This window comes from Ptiloglossa arizonensis, chromosome 6 (assembly GCF_051014685.1).
Source record: "Ptiloglossa arizonensis isolate GNS036 chromosome 6, iyPtiAriz1_principal, whole genome shotgun sequence".
NCBI lineage: Eukaryota > Metazoa > Arthropoda > Insecta > Hymenoptera > Colletidae > Ptiloglossa > Ptiloglossa arizonensis.
In genome coordinates this window covers 16,657,965-16,678,028 of record NC_135053.1, presented here as the reverse complement: position 1 = coordinate 16,678,028, position 20,064 = coordinate 16,657,965, and the positions used below count along the sequence as shown (strand labels likewise).

General features: G+C 43.3%; 1 protein-coding gene across 5 annotated transcripts in view; it reads right to left on the bottom strand.

Moving 5' to 3' along the window:
* LOC143148497 (serine/threonine-protein phosphatase 4 regulatory subunit 1) overlaps positions 1-20,064 on the bottom strand; it is a 261,332-nt gene that overhangs the window by 142,603 nt on the left and 98,665 nt on the right. The window contains exon 1 of one of the 5 annotated variants that reach the window (XM_076314888.1): positions 14,347-14,503. The exons of the other annotated variants lie outside the window; for them this stretch is intronic. The gene's annotated coding sequence lies outside the window, so the exon portion shown is untranslated. Of the gene's footprint in view, positions 1-14,346; positions 14,504-20,064 lie in introns of those variants that run through there. 5 annotated transcript variants of the gene reach the window in all.

The window sequence follows — 20,064 nt, the reverse complement described above, 5'->3', positions numbered from 1 at the left end:
TGTTGCATTCCATTATTTTTTCTGTTTACGAATGTCTATGGATTATTTATGCTACTCTTGTTATATTTCGTTATTTTCTTTATTTACGAATATCTGTGGATAATTTATGCTATTATTGTTAAGATTCATTATTTTCTCTACTGACGAATATCTATGGATAATTTATGCTACTATTGTTAAAATTCATTATTTTATCTACTTATGAATTTGTATGGATTATTTATGCTACTATATTGTTGCATTCCATTATTTTTTCTGATTACGAATGTCTATGGATTATTTATACTACTCTTGTTATATTTCGTTATTTTCTTTATTTACGAATATCTATGGATAATTTATGCTACTATTGTTGCATTCCATTATTTTTTCTGATTACGAATATCTATGGATTATTTATGCTACTCTTGTTATATTTCGTTATTTTTTCTATTTACGAATATCTGTGGATAATTTATGCTACTATTGTTAAAATTTATTATTTTCTCTGTTTACGAATATCTGTGGATAATTTATGCTACTATTGTTAAAATTTATTATTTTCTCTGTTTACGAATATCTGTGGATAATTTATGCTACTATTGTTAAGATTCGTTATTTTCTATATTTATGAATATCTGTGAATAATTTATGCTACTATTGTTGTATTCCATTATTTTCTTTAACGACGAATATCTATGGATTATTTATGCTACTATTGTTGTATTCAATTATTTTCTCTGTTTACGAATATCTATGAATTATTTATGCTACTGTTGTTATATTCCATTATTTCCTCTACCGACGAATATCTACGTACAAATTATTGTTATATTACACGAATTACATTATTACATTACACGTTTGTTTTTTCTACTGACAGATATTATATTCTTTGCATTAGTATTCCAAAGCAAAAAAATTAGCTCATAAAACACAAGTATAGAAAAGGATATGTAAGAAGCTATTATTTCTTTCATTAAACTCTACTTAAAATATTGGATCGTTCGAAAAGTCATTTCGTTTCTTTTTAGTGAAAATGAAACACGATTTTTTTAAACTACATAAACATTTCATCAAATTATATATTTCCATATTGGAAAACGAAATAATTTTCCAAACAACCCAATACATGCTTGTGATAACAATGATTTCGACAACTACGACAATATTGACAGAAATGTACACAACGTGCAATAATTTTGCAGAAATTGAAACACCAGTTTCTTGGAACGAAAGAAAGAAGATTTCTAACCAAAGGTAGGATACTTCTTGCAAGCGTTGAACGCGCAAGGAAAATAAATCCGTGAAGGGAATGTACGAACAGATGCACGCGTTGTTGTAACAAAAGTAGACATTGCGGATGCACGCATCTGACGCTTATGGGAAATTCTATCTCGAACCATTTGCATCCAGAAGGGGATCAAGTCGAGTAACCCACATCACCGAGGGTGGAGTAATTCTCAAGTGACCGCCATTTTAAAACTCTTTCGCTTCGGTAATCTGAACAGGTCTTGGATTATCTGTGCCGAGATTGACGGATCATCGAACCGTACAGGACACTATTAAAATACTATCAACAATATAATTTTCTCCAAATCGTAAGTACACTATTGTTTTCGATGCAAGAGTGAAAAAGTTTAAAGTAAATCATTGTCGTTTCTTCGATATTAAATCTTCAAACTTGGAAGGTTTACCTTGAAGGAAACCTTGAAATAATGTCACCATCGTTAACAATTGTTCAAAACAATAATTCGACGAAATGTTGAACATTTCTATTTCTTCAGTTTCGACTAATTTTACAAACAACTAAATATATACTCTCTGTTGACGTATGAAACTTGGACATACTTCATCTTTTTATGAAACATCGTACAGTGTAACAATGTATATTTATCTGTATATTCGTAACTGTTAAACATACAAACTCAACACCAGAACTATCAAACAATCGTTTTCGAATTTCTGTTTTAAAGTTAGTCAATTGGTAACACTACCTTTTAATATTCTTTGTCGATTATTAGAAACTCGTAAATTAATTCACATTTTCCCCTTCTACATTCAAAGACACTATCTTTTAATATTCTTTGTCGATTATTAAAAACAGAAAATGAATACTCGTAAATTAATTCACATTTTCCCCTTCTACAGAAACAAGAATATACTCACCACAAATAATTACAGTATTAACTCTTTCCACTAGAAGATTCATCACTAACGAATAACTAATCGCTCATAAAAATTTCTTCAAACAAAACATACCTACAATTTCCAATATAATTCCCTCGATACAATATATTTATTTTTTTTATCCCTCGGTACAATATTTCGTACATATTTACCTTTCACGATCTATTCAAACACGAAATCTTGAAATTATTCACAACACGGTACAAATCACTACTAAATTTCCACCAAGAATCAACTTTCGAACGCAAAGGATTAAAACCGTGAAATTCCCCCGGAAGAGACGTTCATCGAAAGGAACGAAAAATCCAATAGTAAAAATCGACCATTTTATGTGTTCGTCGAACCCCACGAGGTTCAATTCCTCAGTAAACGAAACCTTTGGGTCGCAAAAACATGATCTATGAACCGATTTGTCAGCTCCGTTTTCGAAACACTCTCACCGGTGATTTTTCGCGCGCAAATTTACCACGTGTCAAAAACTAAGTACACGAAAGGTGAGTGTACATCACATAGTAAAATTTCAAAGAAAACGTGACCAGTAGTGATTTGTAGGCTACATAAAGTTCCCCCTCCCTCTAGTTTACGTTAAAAATTCATTACGTTCTTCAGGGTGTCCCGATTTCCGATTTTTCGCGAGTGGTTTCATCGATGGGTACGTAGACTCGCGACAACGACGACAGGGACGCGAGAGACGGGCATGGAACGACGCCTAGACGCGACGCTGTGTTTCGCAGGCACCGATAGACGACGACGCCGACCGAACAAGGGGGTTGAGAATCAATTAGACGGCGAGTCACCGGAAGTAAGACACGTATGCTTCCTGGCGCGCACGTCATAGCCCATTGTTCCAAGACGAGAGAGTTCATTTTCTCGACATACGAGCCACCTGCACCCTCGACGGGTTTCCTTCGAACTTGGTGTTGTCTCCGCGGGCTTTAGACACCGAGCGACAGGGACCAACGCAACGAGGGCAATGCCGACGACAATATTTACCTCTTGGTCTCGATACGACTACGGTGAATTGGAGAGATGCGTGCTGGGAGCTAGGACGGCGGCTGAATTATTATTATTAATGTAGGGACGAGTTTCGCGCGAGCGAAATGCCGAAGTTTTTTCGATTGAGCGAACGACTGTTTCGGTAAATCGATAGGTCACTGAAACCCGCTGCGAAAGACAAAGGTGTTGTGTTGTACTACCTTGATCAAAAAGTTCTAGGACTGTCCCCCCGTGTGTCACTGTCAATCACCCGATTGTTTCTTTTTTTTTTTTTTTTTGTTAGGTTACCATATCTGTCATTAACACTTCCTTCCAATTTCAGCATCATAGCTTGATATTTGTAAAAGTTACGTTGTACTGAGCACATCTCCTTTGTTCGTGTCTTCGATTTTGAAAATGGCATCATTTGAGCATCAACGAGTTTGCATTAAATTTTGTGTAAAAAACGGATTTAACGGTCCGCAGACCTTGGATATGTTGGAGAAGTGTTTCGGCAACGATACTCTTTCGAGATCAAATGTTTTTCGATGGCACGAACGCTTCAGAAGTGGTCGTGAGTCGGTCGAGGATGACAAACGCAGTGGCAGGCCGACAACGTCGAAAACCGATGAAAACATCGATAAAATTCAAGAAATGTTGTCCGAAAACCGCAAATTGACCATCAGAGAGCTGGCAGAGGACTTGAACATTGCTTATGGATCCGTTCAAGACGTTTTGGTTAGTGATTTGGGCCTCAGACGTGTCGCTGCAAAACTGGTGCCGAAAGACCTCAATTTCATGCAAAAAAAGGACCGCGTTGAAATCGCGAAAGACATGATTTCCAAGGCCGAATCCGACCTAACATTTATTAAACGTATCATCACTGGAGATGAGACGTGGATTTATGAGTATGACACACAATCCAGACATCAAACGAGTGAATGGCGTGCACCGGAAGAGCCGAGACCGAAAAAACCACGTCGTTTTCAGTCAAGAAAGAAGGCGATGCTCACGGTTTTCATGGATTACAATGGTGTTGTGCATCAAGAATTCTTGCCAGAAAAACAGACAGTCAACAAAGAATATTATTTGGGCGTTTTGAGACGTTTGCGCGAAGCAATTCGTCAAAAAAGGCCAGATTTGTGGGCAAACAACTCGTGGATTTTGCACCACGATAACGCACCGGCGCACAATGCGATCCTTATCCGCGAGTTTTTGACGAAAAACAACACGAACACTATCCAGCAGCCTTCAAATTCACCAGATCTGGCTCCCTGCGACTTTTTTCTGTTCAACCGAATTAAAAAACCGCTTCGCGGAACGCGTTACAGTACCCGAGAGGAGGTCATGACAAAATCGAAGACGGCTCTGATGGACATACCGAAAATTGAATACCAGCGGTGTTTCGAGGATTGGATCAAGCGCTGGCGCAAGTGCATTGCAGTCAATGGGGACTACTTTGAAGGGGACCATATCGATTTGGACGAATAAATTTGTATTTTTGATTTTATGAATAAAGTCCTAAAACTTTTTGATCAAGGTAGTATTGTAACCAGCGACCGATACGGACGTGAGTCGACCGGTATCGAGTAAAAGTTTTCAAAGAGTTTTTGAGAAAACGTGTGTGTGGTCCGCGGTGCGAGCGGGTGTGACTTTTCCTTTTTCTTGTACGCGTCGTGACCTTGCGCAGACCCTATATTTCCATCTGTAATCTACAGGGAATATATTATTATAGTAGAGGCATATATATAAATCTTCTATAAATAAATTTGCGTTCTACATTAATATTATTGGTGTTATTATCGTTGTTGATAATAGTAGTAGAAGTAGTAGTAATTGTGTTATTATTTATTTTCTTCTCTGCGTAAATTAGTATGGGAAGGAAGTGAGTTGAGAGCGTTAATGGGGGACGAATTATTATTGTTGATATTACTATTGTTATTATCGTTGTTGATAGTAGTAGTAGTAGTAGTATTATTATTTATTTTTTTCTCAACGTAAACTAGTATGCGAAGGAAGTGAGTTGATAGCGTTAATGGCGGACGAATTATTATTATTGTTGTTATTATTGTTAATAGTAGTAGTAGTAGTGGTAGTAGTAATAGTATTATTATTTTTTTTTTCAGCGTAAACTAGTATGGGAAGGAAGTGAGTTGAGAGCGATAATGGAGGACGAATTATTATTATTAATATTATTATTGTTATTATTGTTGTTGATAGTAGTAGTAGTAGTAGTAATAGTAATAGTAATAGTGTTATTGTTTATTTTTTTCTCAGCGTAAACTAGTATGGTAAGGAAGTGAATTGAGAGCGTTAACGGCGACTGAATTATTATTATTGTTGTTATTATTGTTAATAGTAGTAGTAGTGATAGTAGTAATAGTATTATTATTTATTTTTTTCTCAGAGTAAACTATTATAGAAAAGAAGTGAGTGGAGAAGGTTAACGGGGGCTAAATTATTATTATTATTATTTTTATTATTGTTAATAGTAGTGGTAGTAGTAATAATAGTATTATTATTAATTTTTTTCTCAGCGTAAACTAGTCACTAGGGAAAGAAGTGAGTTGAGAGTGTTATACGAGGACCAAATTATTATTATTATTATTATTGTTATTATTATCAGTAGTATCACTATTTATTGTTTCTTAGGACGAATTGGAACGTTTGTACACATTATTTGCGCACATATACCAAGCTTGCATATTGAGGGTATTTATTTATGATTACTGAAGGAATCTTCGAAATTGTTGGAAGTAAATATAGTTAACGACACCATGGTGTATTTTGTTTACGATCTTTTCGTGATTATTACTGTTGTTACTTTGTTTACCAGCTTCTAAGCTCATTCTAAGGTAAAATACCACCCTGACGAGGCAAACCGAATTAAACGAATCTAATTTTTCTAATTTTTCTATCTCCTTGCAGTTTCAAATGCATAGAACATTACACGATGCATTTACGTGACAATCACGAATATTTTTGATTATTACTATTCTTACTTTGTTTACAAGCTTCTAAGCTCTTCCAAGGTAAAATACCACCCTAACGAGGCAAACCGAATTAAACGAATCTAATTTTTCCAATTTTTCGATCTTCTTGCACTTTCAAATGCATAGAACGTTACATGGAAACGACGAACCTCGAACTTCGAACATTTGGTGACAATTAAACCGATAATTATTTCTCCGCTGGAAATTCTTCAAGATTCTCCCTCGAAAAATATTTTTAAAGTTCACATGCACTCGCGAACAACAAATAGAATTTCAATTTCTTTCCAATTCTTGCAAATTTCACGCACAATGGCGAACAAATCGAAGGCAAAAGACAATATCGACTCGGTTTTTCGACGATGCAGTCGCTCGTTGGCGATACGAACGAAGTTTTCGTTCAAAAACCATATTTCCAATCCGCGACCAACCGCCCACCCTGTGTCGTAGGTAAAGTCTACGAGTATCAACCTTTATGGTTGATTCTTAACGAGCCTCTTTTACGTTTCTTCCCACTCTGTCCGCGTGTAGGCGCCAGAAATCTTTCATCGACTTGTTACGATTTATAATTTGTCAGAAACTGTGATACGGACGACAGATCATTCCACCAGGGTTTGTGTTTCGAAACTTGGAGAATGGTTGTACAATGGCCGAGTAAATAAATAGAAGATAGACTTGAATCGTTCGAGTGTTCTCTTGGTGGGGAAATATAGTCGAAAATTGTTTATTTTTGCGAGTGGATGTCTTCCAGGATGTCTTCTAAGAAATATATCCAAAGAGTAAGTCGAGAAAAACTTCTAAACTTGTTAAATTGGGAAGATTTTTTAAAAATTATAAAACTATATCCAATAATCAAATTTATAATTCAAGTTGTAATATCTCGTGCTTTTGTAATAATTTTTGTAGTCTCGTGGAATTTTTCCAAGATCATTGATATTTACTACTAATAATGCGTATAATTTAACACTTTGACTGTCATACTGGTCACCGGTTCAATTTTACCCCTTTAAATACTTGTAACGTAACAAAAGAATCTAAATTACTTCGTTATTAGAAACACAGTAGAACAAATACACGAAGTATCGAATATTCCCATTTTTCACACCGTAATTAAAAAAAAAACATCGAAAAACCCCTAAACGTGAACAATTGGCGGGAATAATATACGTTACGATTAATAATACCATCTGTTAACACCCAACAGGAAAGAATTAACTTCGAGCGAGTATCCAGGTTAAATGAAAAAATTCACCGAATTCCAAGTTCAAGTAGACTAATTAGACGGATCTAATTAATCCGTGGACGTTGTATACAAATCGTCTCGGTGTCCTCTCTGGTTCAATTTTCAACCGTTCACCGTGGATAAAGCGTTTCTCCCCCCCCCCCACTCCCTTTATCAATGTGGAAAAAATTAACCCCTTGGTCGTCTCGAGTTACCCGCCCACGCGACCAGGAAAAACAATGGAATAGAGTCAAAGTACAATTACGGTGGTAGCCAAATACGATTCGCCCACCCGGACCGCATTCCGCACGCCTCGCTCGCTTTTCGCCGGTTCGTCGCTCGCGCGTTCGTTCTTCTATCGGTAACGATAGCTCCGCGGCCATTTGTACACGGATCTAACGACATTGTCAATTCCGTGGCACCACGTGAAATTTAACAGAAGGATCTCGCGATGGTACATCGTTCACATCACTCTTTTCTCAGTTTTCTTTTCTAACTGATCCACGTGTATCTGAGAGAGAAGAGAGTGTGTTGACGAGGTTATTAAATAATTGTATACTCGAGATATCCATGTTAGGGGTATTTAGAAATTAACGAGGGATTTGAGGTGAAAAAGGTTAGTTTAATCTATTGTTAAATTATTTCCCCCATTTTTCATGTTAGGGGTATTTGCAAAGGTTAATTTAATCTATTGTTAAATTATTGCCCCCCCTTTTCAACTTTTCTTTTTCTTTGAATTCGTGTGTATTTTTAAGAGGAAAGAATGTGTTACGGGTATTTGCAAAGGTTAATTTAATCTATTGTTAAATTATTGTCCCCCCATTTTCAATTTTTCTTTTTCTTTGAAATCGTGTGTATTTTCTAGAGAAAAGAGTGTATTGTCATGGTTACTAAATAATTGTACACTCGAGATATTTATGTTAGAGGTATTTGCCAAAGTTAATTTAATCTATTCTTAAATTATTGCCCCCCATTTTCAATTTTTCTTTTCCTTTGAATTCGTGTGTATTTTTGAGAGAAAAGAGTGTATTGTCATGGTTACTAAATAATTATACACTCGAGATATTTATGTTAGGGGTATTTGCAAAGGTTAATTTGATCGTTTCTTAAATTATTGCCCCCCATTTTCAATTTTTCTTTCCATTGAATTCGTGAGTATTTTTAAGAGAAAAGAGTGTGTTAGGGGTATTTGCAAAGGTTAATTTAATCTATTGTTAAATTATTGCCCCCCTTTTTCAATTTTTCTTTTCCTTTGAATTTGAATGTATTTTTGAGAGAAAAGAGTGTATTTTCATGGTTACTAAATAATTGTACACTCGAGATATTTATGTTAGGGGTATTTGCAAAAGTTAATTTAATCTATTGTTAAAGTATTGCCCCCCTTTTTCAATTTTTCTTTCCTTTGAATTTGTGTGTATTTTCCAAAGAAAAGAGTGTATTGTCATGGTTACTAAATAATTATACACTTGAGATATCCATGTTAGGGGTATTTGTAAAGGTTAATTTAATCTATTGTTAAATTATTGCCCCCCTTTTTCAATTTTTATTTTCTACCAAATCTTCGTATATCATCTTCGAAAGAGAGGGTTGTCCTGGTTACCAAAAAATTATACACTCGAGATATCCACGTTAGGTGTACTAGGTTGTTCGATAATTTTTGTCACTTGATCAAACTTATTGAACAGTATAATACTAGGTTGCTCATTAAATTTTGTCATTCGATAAAACTTTGATTGAACAACCTAGTATTTTCTAAGGTCAACTTAACCAATCCTTAAACCACTGCCCTCTTTTTCAATTTTTCTTTTCTACCAAATCTACGTATATCATCTTCGAAACAGAGTGTTGTCCTCGAGATCTTCACATTAGGGTTATTTTCTAAGGTCAACTTAACCAATCCTTAAATCACTGACCCCTTTTTCAATTTTTCTTTTCTACCAAATCCACATGTATCATCTTCGAAACAGTAGGTTATCTTGGGTTACCAAAAATTATACACTCAAAATATCCAGGTTAAGTATATTAAGTTATTCGATAACTTTATGAACAACCTCAATACTACTTAACAATACTAGACACTCAATAAGTTTTATCATTCCATAAAACATACCGAACAACCTAGTATTTTCCAAGATGAACTCAAACGATCTTGAAATTATTTCCCCCTTTTTCAATGTTTCTTTCCCACCAAATCCACATACATCTTCGAGAGAAAAGTAGACAGTCACAATACGCGTCTTCCTGCTCACATTTCGCTCCGATTTTCGACAACCAACGAAAAAAGAACCCTCCAAGTATCGGATTCCTCTTAGAAAAGACTCCGATTGCTATCCGGAGCGGGATCCGCGCGTGATCGACGCCGAATTGTTCCGCGCGAGGGTTCGATAACTCGACGAACGTCCTCGCGACCTGGCGAATTAGAACACTCGTGGAGGGGGGAGGGGAGAAGAGTCGGGAGGAAAGACGACGATAACCGTTTCTCGTCGCTGGGATTTCAATATTTTAAGCCCATCCAACCCCCGAGCAGCGAGTATTCCGAGCGTAGTGCTAATTTACTTTCCGACTTTTCCGCGATGGTGGTTCTCGACCATCAATCACCATTACAGCTTCCGACAGCCATCGCTCTCGGACACACCCCTTCTGCGTTCGCCCTTAAGCGCGTAATATCGTTACCGATTTTTTTTTCATCGGCTGTCGATGCTTCCGCGAACCTGGCGTATCTCGCTACGGAGCCTCGTTGCCACCCCCCCCCCACCCCCCACCCCCCGGGTGAGAAGGAAACATACAGTTCAGGGGTCTCGGGTGGAGAGGGAGGTGCGAGGGCCGATCCCGGGGGCTGCGCGAGGAAATGGGTCTTTTCTCGAGGTGGTGGAACGAAATTTGGGCGATGACTCGCGATGGGGGGTGTGGAGAGAATTAGAGAGACTGAGGGTGTCAGTGAGTGAGTGGGTGAGTGAGTAAGTGAATGAGTAAGTGAATGGATAAGTGAGTGAGTGATAGAATGAGTGAGTAATAGAATGAGCGAGTAAGTGAATAAATGACAGAATAACAGAATAAATGAGTAAGTGAATGGATAAGTGGTAGAATGAGTGAGTAATAGAATGAGCGAGTAAGTAAGTGAATAATGAAATAAAGTAAAGTAAGTAATGAAATAAGTACTTACTAAGTAATAAAGTGAAGTAAAGTAAGTAATGAAATAAATGACAGAATAACAGAATAAATGAGTAAGTGAGTGAGTAAGTAAGTGAGTGAGTGAGTGAGTTAGTGAATGAGTAAGTAAGTGATTGAGAAATGAATGAGTAAGTGAATGAATGACTGAGTAAGGGAATGAATAATTAAGTGAGTGAGAAAATGAGTGAATTAGTCAATGAGTAAGTGAATGAATGAGTGAGTAAGGGAATGAATAATTAAGTGAGTGAGTAAATTAGTGAATGAATAAGTAAACGAGTGGGTGAGAAATGAATGAGTGGGCAAGGGAATGAATAATTAAGTGAGTGAGTAAATGAGTGAGTTAGCGAATGAGTAAGTAAGTGTGTGAGAAATGAGTGAGTAAGTGAATGAATGATCGAGCAAATGAGTGAGTAAATGAACGAGTAAGGGAATGAGTGGAGTGAGTAAGCGAGCGAGTGAGCAAGTAATTGGGTGAGTGATTGAATAAGCGAGTGAGTAATCGAATGAGTGAGTGAACGAGTGAACAGATAATTGAGTGAGCGGGTGAATGATTGAACAAATAATGAAGTGAGTGAGCAGAAAAGATAAATAGAAAGCGAGTCTGTGAACGAGCCAAAGAGAGAGAAAAAGGTTACTCGGTCTCGATAAAAACAATCTATCATTTTGCTACGTTACCTACTGCCACGATTATCGATAAAAATTAACAATAGACGAACAAACACACCCAAACTGTACAAAACAATGCATCTACGAGCCACACATTGCTCCACAATAATCCTGAAACCGGTACGTGTAAGTGAACCAACGAATGTTCTGTTAGGATCGAAAGGGTTGCGTAGGGCGTGACAAAGATCGCAGAAACGTTTCGAGAGGAGCCAATGACAGAAATCAACGATCCAGAAACGAAGATCTATGAAAACAAGCTCGCGTTACGGAATGCATATCGTTGCATTCCATAGACGCTTTTCTTTTTCCGCGAGGGAAACTCCGAGGTCTCGTACAGGACGCGCGTCCTTCCGTAGACGCTCCGACGCGTTCGTCTGGTCGGTGTCGGGAGATCCCCGCCACTACCGGGATTCGAGGGTTCTAATTACAGGAAAATGCAAATAGTTCGAACGGAACCGCGAAGTAGTAAACCGGTAATTACCGGTGCCAGCGGCGGGTTACTTGCATATGGAAGTACGTGGCGCGTTATTGCCTCGCCGGGCAACGCGAGCGCGTTTCACCCTCGTGTTCTTTTCCCCCTTTTTTCTTCCCGCGAGCGATTCGCCCGAGCGATCGTACCGTAACCGAATAGTTTTGCGCCCGTACGACGACCTGGGAGAGGTCGAACGATACCAGATCGGGTACACTGGAGCCCACGGACGTGAATGTGTGGGAAATTAGAGTGGATTCGTTGGATTCGTTTATCGATCGATCTCGAAGGGAGTTCGCGTCGCGTTGTTGATGTTGGGTCGTCGAACAAAGTTTGAGAATGGACACTGGAGGGCACGGACGAGAACGTGGCGAAAATTCCAGTGGATTCGTTCGAATACGTTCGTTGCTCGATTTCGAAGGGAATTGGACTCATTATCGTCGAGTCGGTATTGAAATGTCGTACGAAGTTTGAGAACGAACTCGAGAGAGAGAGAATTCACAAAAATGGGTCGAATGTGATTCGTATTGGTTTGGGCGAAAATTTGAGTCGTATTGGTTCGATTTTGAAGAATGTTGTCGAATAGAGTTTGAGAACGAATATTGGAGTGCATGAATAAGAATGTGTGTGCAATTTGAGTGGATTCGTTTATTGATCGTTATCCAAGAGAATTATTATCACTATGTTGATATGAGCTGTTGAACAAAGTTTGAGAACGAACACTAGAGCGCACGAAGAAGAATTTGTACAAAATTTGAGTGGATTCGTTGAATTCGTTCCTACGCAACGATATATTTCTTAGATTATTATTGAATTATTGGAAAACAGAGCTCGTGAAACTAATTAACGCGATAATAGCTTTTCATACGATCAAACGTTAATTCGATCGATCGTGATTCATGTTGATCACTGTGACTCAAACTCGACAATACGCTTTTGTTATTCTCAGTCGATTACTCACTGCATAATCAACGATAATCGCGCTAACCAGGAAGTCAAATTTTCTCATGGACTCGTAACTTACAAAGAAAGATTGCAAAAATTGCCCCAGACGCTAAATAATAAACATTTTCTCCATTATCGTTAAAATCCACCATCGAAACGATCCACTAATTTCTTGGCGGGAAAAGCTCCCATCTGGAGTTACGTTTACTCGAAATTGCGATAAAAAAATTGGAAAAGTCTCGCTGGAGAACTTAACTCTTAAAAAGACACGAATCACTTTTTCGATGATCTTCGTTATTCCGTGTAACTCGATTTCTTCCTCCTTTAAAGAGTCGAAAGCTTCGCTGTACGATCGCAAAGGTAACGAAATTGTCTGTAAAATCGATTTTACAGACAATTTCTGTGTCTATTCTTTTTCTCAACAACTGAGAAAAACAAATAAAACAGGAAAGAGCGTTTTTTCGCCGTGCGATCGTACGTTTTTCCTTATTTTTCCCATCGAAAACAACAAATATTGATATACCATCATCTTCATCGTCCCTAATGGTACGTTTTCACGTAATGGTAACTATGTAACGCTTTTTCGACTATTTTTACGTAGTTGCGTGTTTTATATTCGTTGGTTTTGCAATAAACTTATTTTAACATCCGTTCGAATCGAAACGATAAAATTCGTTGGGAAATTTTCGCTATTTCGTTATTGTCGTGACAGTGATAAAAATCACGACAGTTCTGACGCGAAAACAAGCCTGTCGCAACAACGACCGCCACACTGACGTACAGTGTCATGGCGGCTGGTGTCATGATTTTCACTATCACGATTTCACTAGGAAGAATACCTTAAAGGTTCATTCGTACCAACGAAACGAGCTCGGAAGGATTACGCTATTAAAACACATACTTTACGTACACTTGTTATTTTACAGCATTGTCAACGATGGTATGTAATAATTTATCAGTATTGGAGATTGATTATTTACGAACATTTTTAAGTAACTTTGCAAAAGAAGAAAATTTTTATTTTGTAAGTTTCGCGTGTAAGATTCGTTGACGAACGATTATTCTTCAACGATCTCGTTCGATTCGGATGTAAATAATAGGTTGTTCAATAAGCTTCATCCTTCGATAAAGTAAAGTTAAGTAACTTATTGAACAGTATAGTACCAGGTTGCTCAATAAGCTTTATCGATAAAATTAAGTTAACTAGCTTATTGAACAGTATAGTACCAGTTTGCTGAATAAGTTTTATCGAACGACAAAACTTATCGAACAATCTATTATTGATATCTGAATCATACGAGACGATTGAAAAATAGTTCTTTAACGAATCTTACGCGCAAAGTTTACAAAACGAAGTTTTCGCTTTTGCAAAATTACTTCAAAATGCAAATTACTCTGCAAAGAATCAACTCCACTACTGATAAACTTTTATTGACAACAGTGTAAAACAACAAGTACACCAATCAACTATAGAATATTTCTACTTTTTAACAAATTTCGAAGTCATCCATAAATAAGAAAAAAAATTGTTAATGCCATACCGTTAATATACGATCGAAGATAACGAGAAAGCACCATCGATTCGTATTTTAACCAATACAATAGTTCCTTACTCGTCGTTAGTGGAAACGAACTTTGCAAGGCTTGAATCGTCGCTCGGGTCTCGAAAGACCCGAGCCTCCGTTCCACGAAGCGTTTAAACGATAATGAAATTTCTCAAACTTGGTGTGTCTTCTTACCTTTGAGGGTGTTGCTCGTTCCGAGATCGTCGCAAACGGGGATTCCCGTGTCGAATCGTTGAAAACGACGCACGTCAGACACATCGTAGATCACCGTGAGAACGAACGAACCAACGAACGAACGATCGAGGAGAGCACACAAGCGTAACGGTGCGCGCCACCACGGTTCTTCTCGACCGTGGACACAAACGAAAAGAAAGAACGAAAGAAAGAAAGAAAGAAAAAAAAAAAAATAATAATAATAATAAACGAAACGTCGAACCGGTATGAAAATCATGGACGGTTAATACCGAGCACGTGCCACCGCGAACCATTTTTCCAGGGTCGCGCGATGCGCCAACGCGATTCTCACGTGTCTTTAACCCGGGCCGCCATCTTGCTCGTCCACCATGCGAAGTGCGATGCCCCCACCACCGTCGATGCTCGTCCCCCCCTCCATCGATCTCACCGAAGTGAACTTTTCGATACGCCGATCGTACTGGCGGTCGTGTGAGCACGTACGTGTGTGTCACCGCCAAAAAAGAATTTTTCAACGCGAGATTCCGACGGGGAGGGGATGAGAAGACGAAGGAGGAGGTGGAGGTGGAGGAGGTGGAGGAGGTGGAGGAGGTGGAGGCCGCGTGGACCACACACGCCGAGCGAGTCCTTTGACGCGACATCTCCAATTCCGATAGAAACGATAGGCGTCGAACGGGATCTATCGCCACGAAACTTCGAGCACACGAGGCAAAAGTATAGATGTATATATATATATGTGCGTGTGTGTGCATATATATGTATACACATAAATAAATAAATAAATGAATAAATATATATATACATACATACATACCGCGGTACACGGTCCCGCGTGAATTGCAAAACGTTGCACGATTTTAATATCGTGCAGAGACCGATTCGGTTTCGCATAGCCGGCCGATGAGTCACCACAGCGCGCGCCGCTTCTCTCTTTCTCCCTTTCTTTCTTTCTTTCTTTCGTTCTCTCTCTCTGTCCCTGTCTCTCTCCGTCCGCCGTGCGCGCGCGTTATCGAGCCGTACGTGGCTGAGATTTCGGACGTCAGGGCACCACGTGGCCAATTACGACGCGATATCCCTCGACGCGCGAATCGTAGGTGTTGTTTCGTCGCTCGACGGTTACATCGTCACGAAGGGGGTTTCGAGGAGGGGGTATACGGAGAGAGAAAGAGAGCGAGAGAGAGAGAGAGGCACGCGCGGACACACACACACACGCGCGACACGCGGCGCACACACGATCGATAAATTTCACGTCCTCTATCGAGGAAAACTCCGCATTCCGGCTGGGAGAGCCAGCCGACCTTGCCATCCTGGAACGCCGTGCGCGTCCTTGGCTAGCCAGAGGTCACCGGGCTGGAAAAGGAACTCTCACCGAAGGCTCGCCGCCGCGACTCCGGGTTCGTTTCACCTTGGCGAACAACGCGCGTCGACGATCGATTGGACGAACGACACGTCGATTCGACCGAACGCGGGTTGCGTGCGAGTCCCGTAGGCGGTGCCGCCGCCGATGTTTCGACCGAGCACGCGTCGGGAAACGCTCCGCGAATCGTCGCGCGGTTACGCGTACCGAGGTCCGCGCGACGAATTCCATCGGGTGTCATCGCGCGACGAACGACGAGTGAGAACGCCCGAGCGCGACGGAGACAGAGAAAATGAGGGGAGGGGGAGAGAGCGCGAGAGAGCGCGTATATAGGACTCGACGCGCGTCGATCTTTCGGGAAGCGTCCAGTCGTCGGTGAATATCGCGTTGTATTTTTGGATCGGTCTCCGCGACATTTTTATCGTGCAGGAAAAATTTTCGGGTGTGTCACGAAGCGCGGCGTTACAACGGCGAGGCAAACCGGGTGACTCGCGCGTTCGAAAATAGAGGCGCCGCTTCGGTGGCCCGTTCGAAGCGCGACGGCGGCGTTATCCGTCTTATCGTCGGGGCATTACGTAAGCCACCACGTCACCCACGTCTCATTCGCAGAAGGGGCTTCGTTGCGCGACCGACGGACCGAAAGACGGACGGACGGACGAACGAACGGGGAACCGAGAGAGAGACAGAGAGAGAGAGAGAGAGAGAGAGAGAGAGAGAGAGAGAGAGAGAGAGAGAGAGTGAGAGCGCGGCGTAAAAACGACGAACGAACGAAGTGTATATAAGCGCGAGAGAGCGAACAGGGAGCAACGAGACGAACGATGGTATCTACTCGTGACGCGCGGTCGAGTTTCGAAGCTTTCCTCGTGACGAGCGCCCCGTTCCCGGCGCCGCGTTCACGTGAACGCGATTTACTGCGCAGATTCCGAGTCACGCGGCGGTTTCGTTCCATTCGTACCTACGTCGCGCGCACGATAAGTTCTCTTCCTCTCCGTGTCCCGCCGCTGCTCCACAGACGTCGAACTTTCCTTATTCCCACTTGGCGCGCGCGTCGTCTATTAACCTCTTTCCGTGCGTGTACGGTACGACTTACGTTTCTCGATCCTTTTCCACTTTCCCGTTGTTACGCGCCGTGGTCGAGATTCACGGACCGTTTTCTCGCGCGATTCTCGAGTAACCGTTTGTTTCTCTCTACCTCCTCGTCGTCGTCGTCGTTCGTCGTATGTCGTACGTCGACACGTATCGGTCTGTTTCCGATCGTTCCCAAGAGGTCGGTCGTATTCCATTTCCAAGCTTCGCGCACTTTCAATTGTATTCCGTCGCGTTCCGATTCTACCGCACGGGTTATCGTAGGGTAACCCCGGCCGCTGTCAAGTCCGTTGTTACCGGCTGAACAAATTCTCTCTATCCCGACCGACCGTTTCTTTGTTGTGGTTCCCGCGATTGCTTTCGCAAGGGATCCCGCGATCGTGTTACTCTCCCGCGCGTTGTTTCCCCCTGGCGAGAGCCGCGAGACGACGCGTATCCACGATTCTCACGGAACCAGTTGCCGATCGGCGCGCGCTTCCCGTCGCGAGGAAAACAAGCAAACGTATCGGTCGAGCGCCACGGTTCGCGTCGCGTCGGGACCGTTCGTTCGCGTGCCGCTTCTACTCGCCCGTGTCACTCTATCGACGATCCATCTCCGTTGCTGTCAATTCTCTCCGTAGCCGAGACGGTCGACGTGCGAGCGTAACGAAAGATGGCACGCATGGCGAAACAGGCTGCGGTGCAGGGAAACGAGAAAGTGTGCGGCGCGTAATACACGCGCGTTCGGAACCAGCGAACGAACGAACGTACGAACGAACGAGCGAGCGCGCGCGCGCATTTGTGAGAAAACATGTACGGAGAGTCGCGTGCGCAGAAGCAAAGCGCGCACGCGAGAGACGCAGTTTAAGCCTTAAGGAGAGAGCGACGGCGGCGGCGGCGGCGGCGGCACGGCGGCTCTCCGGCTCTCGTACTACACACTGGGTGGCCCGGGTTAGCGTACGGCGCAGTTAAAATGGCCGCGAGTGTGTTTTCTCTCTCCGTCTGTCGCGCTCCCCTTGCCTCTTTCCCACTCTAGTGGCGGCTCGTTGGTGGCACACACGCGGCGGCATCTCGAGATCTCGGCGCACCGTGATCGCGCGGGTACACACGCGGTCCGCGTGAAACCGTGAACGTGAACATTGTCATCGTGTCGTTGTCGTTGTCCCGTCGTCGTTGTCATCGTCGTCGTCGTCGTTCACGTTCTCGTGCTCGTGCTCGTACTCGTACTTGTTCTCGTGTTCGTTCTCGTGTTCGTTCTCGTGCTCGTGCTCGTTCTCGTGCTCGTCCTTGTCTTCGTACTCGTACTTGTACGCAGCACCGACTCTCCACGACCGGAAGACAGACATCGCGAAATACCGGACAAAGACACGATTCGCGATGACACTCGCGGCAGACGCGCGCGAAGATCCGCGTGGGACTGTGCGCGGTGGCGCGAGTCGGACGCCGTGCACGTCCAGAACACCGAACGAGATGCGAAGCGAGAGAGCGGGCAGCGCCGCGTTCGGCCGTCGCCGGAACTACGAGGGTAAATAGCGCCCTGTTAAGGAGGGGAGGCACCGGGTGAGGTGGGGGTAACGGGGGAGCAGGGCCTTTCGCGTACCGAGCAGTGTACGCCGTCACGGCGGAGGGAGACGCGCGAGAGCGGGGGGAGGGGGGCAGGCAGGGTCGGGAACGGTGACGGGAAAGGGAGGAAGAAACCGAGCGAGCGAGCAAGAGAGAGAGAGAGAGAAAGGGAGAGCGAGACGGACCGAGCGAGAGCCAGAAGGGGGGGGGGGGGGGGGGAGACATCTCAAGAGTGCGTCGGGCCAAGTGCGCGAGTGTCGTCACATCCGGTATTCAGGGTGGCGCTGTACTGGCCGTTCGAGTGTGTGTGCGCGTGTATGCGTGCGCGATAAAAGCCGCGGTACACGCGCACGCACACGCAGCCCCGTCGTGCCTGCCTGCGTGCGTGCGTGCGTGCGTGCGTGCGTGCGTGCGTGCGTGCGTGCTTGCGTACGAGGCTACACCACAGGGTGGAGCGAGAGTAGCGTAACGCGACGCGGCGAACGTTGCTGCTGCTGCTGCTGCTGGTGCCGCTCTCTCCGTGACCGCCGCGTACACGGAAAAATTATGCGACGCAGGTCGTCGACGGGATTCAAACGATACGAGCCGTGTCACGTGTGACGGGCATGTGGCCGCGCACGGTGAAAGAGAAAGAAAGAAAAGGAAAGGAAAGAGAGAAATGGTAAAAACTTGCGCATCGTGCCACGGTTATCGCGGACCGATTCCAACGCGTTTACGGCCACCCGTCCCGAAGGATGCCGCGCGATTACCGATCGCGTTCGCGCGACAACACCGCCGCGTGGCCGGCCCGACACACGCGCGACTCGACTCTCGTCCGTTCGTGGCGCGCGTTTACCACGGAACGCGGCAAGCCGCGGGTGCAACGAATTCCGAGCTATGCGGGAAATCACATTATCCGTGGGCGCGGGGTACTGTTAACGCTGTTACGCATGGTCCCCGTTTCCGTTGCGAATGCACGCCATTGAACGCGTCCAAAGGAAAGTCGTCGTTAACGATTCGGTGCGTACGGTGTACATCATCCCGGAGCGGGATCTCGCGCGGCGAAACGTTTCTCGGAGAGAAGAGGTTATCCCGTCTTAGTATCGTATCTTAGTCGCGTTACGAATCCGTTTTGCGTCGATCGAGAACATCCGGAAACGAAGAACGCAGGATTCGGGAATTCGAAGAGTACGCCGCGAAACGGCGTAAAAGCGCGCGTGATTACGAAGACGATCGCCGTGCGCGCGTTTCCGCTCCGTGCGTCCCTGATTGTTACGGAATAGAGATGGCAGAAATAGCACCGTTCGTCGACATTCCTTATAATCCGAGCGTCTCGACGCGCAGGGACACACAGGAAGATAGCGTACGACGCGGTGTGTGCGCGACAAGCCGGTGCCACGGTGTGCGTAGGTATGCGACGTTTCGAGGCGACTCCTCGGTGTGTGCGTGCGCGCGCTGCGCGGCGCACCGTCGCGCAACGCGGCCCCGACACACGCGCAGGCGCACACACGCCGGTATATCTCGCGCTCCTACACTCGGTTTTCTGGAACGAGCCGTAACCAACACGCTCTCGTAACCAATTAGATTTGTTCGTGGCCTCCGTGGACTGCGGCACCCGTGAGAACACGCGACTACGCGTACGTAGCTTTCTTCCACTCGCGGGACGAATTCCAGAGATCGCGCGACACCGTTTCGGCGTCTCTCCGTGTGTATCCGATGTCGTAACGCGCGCTCGC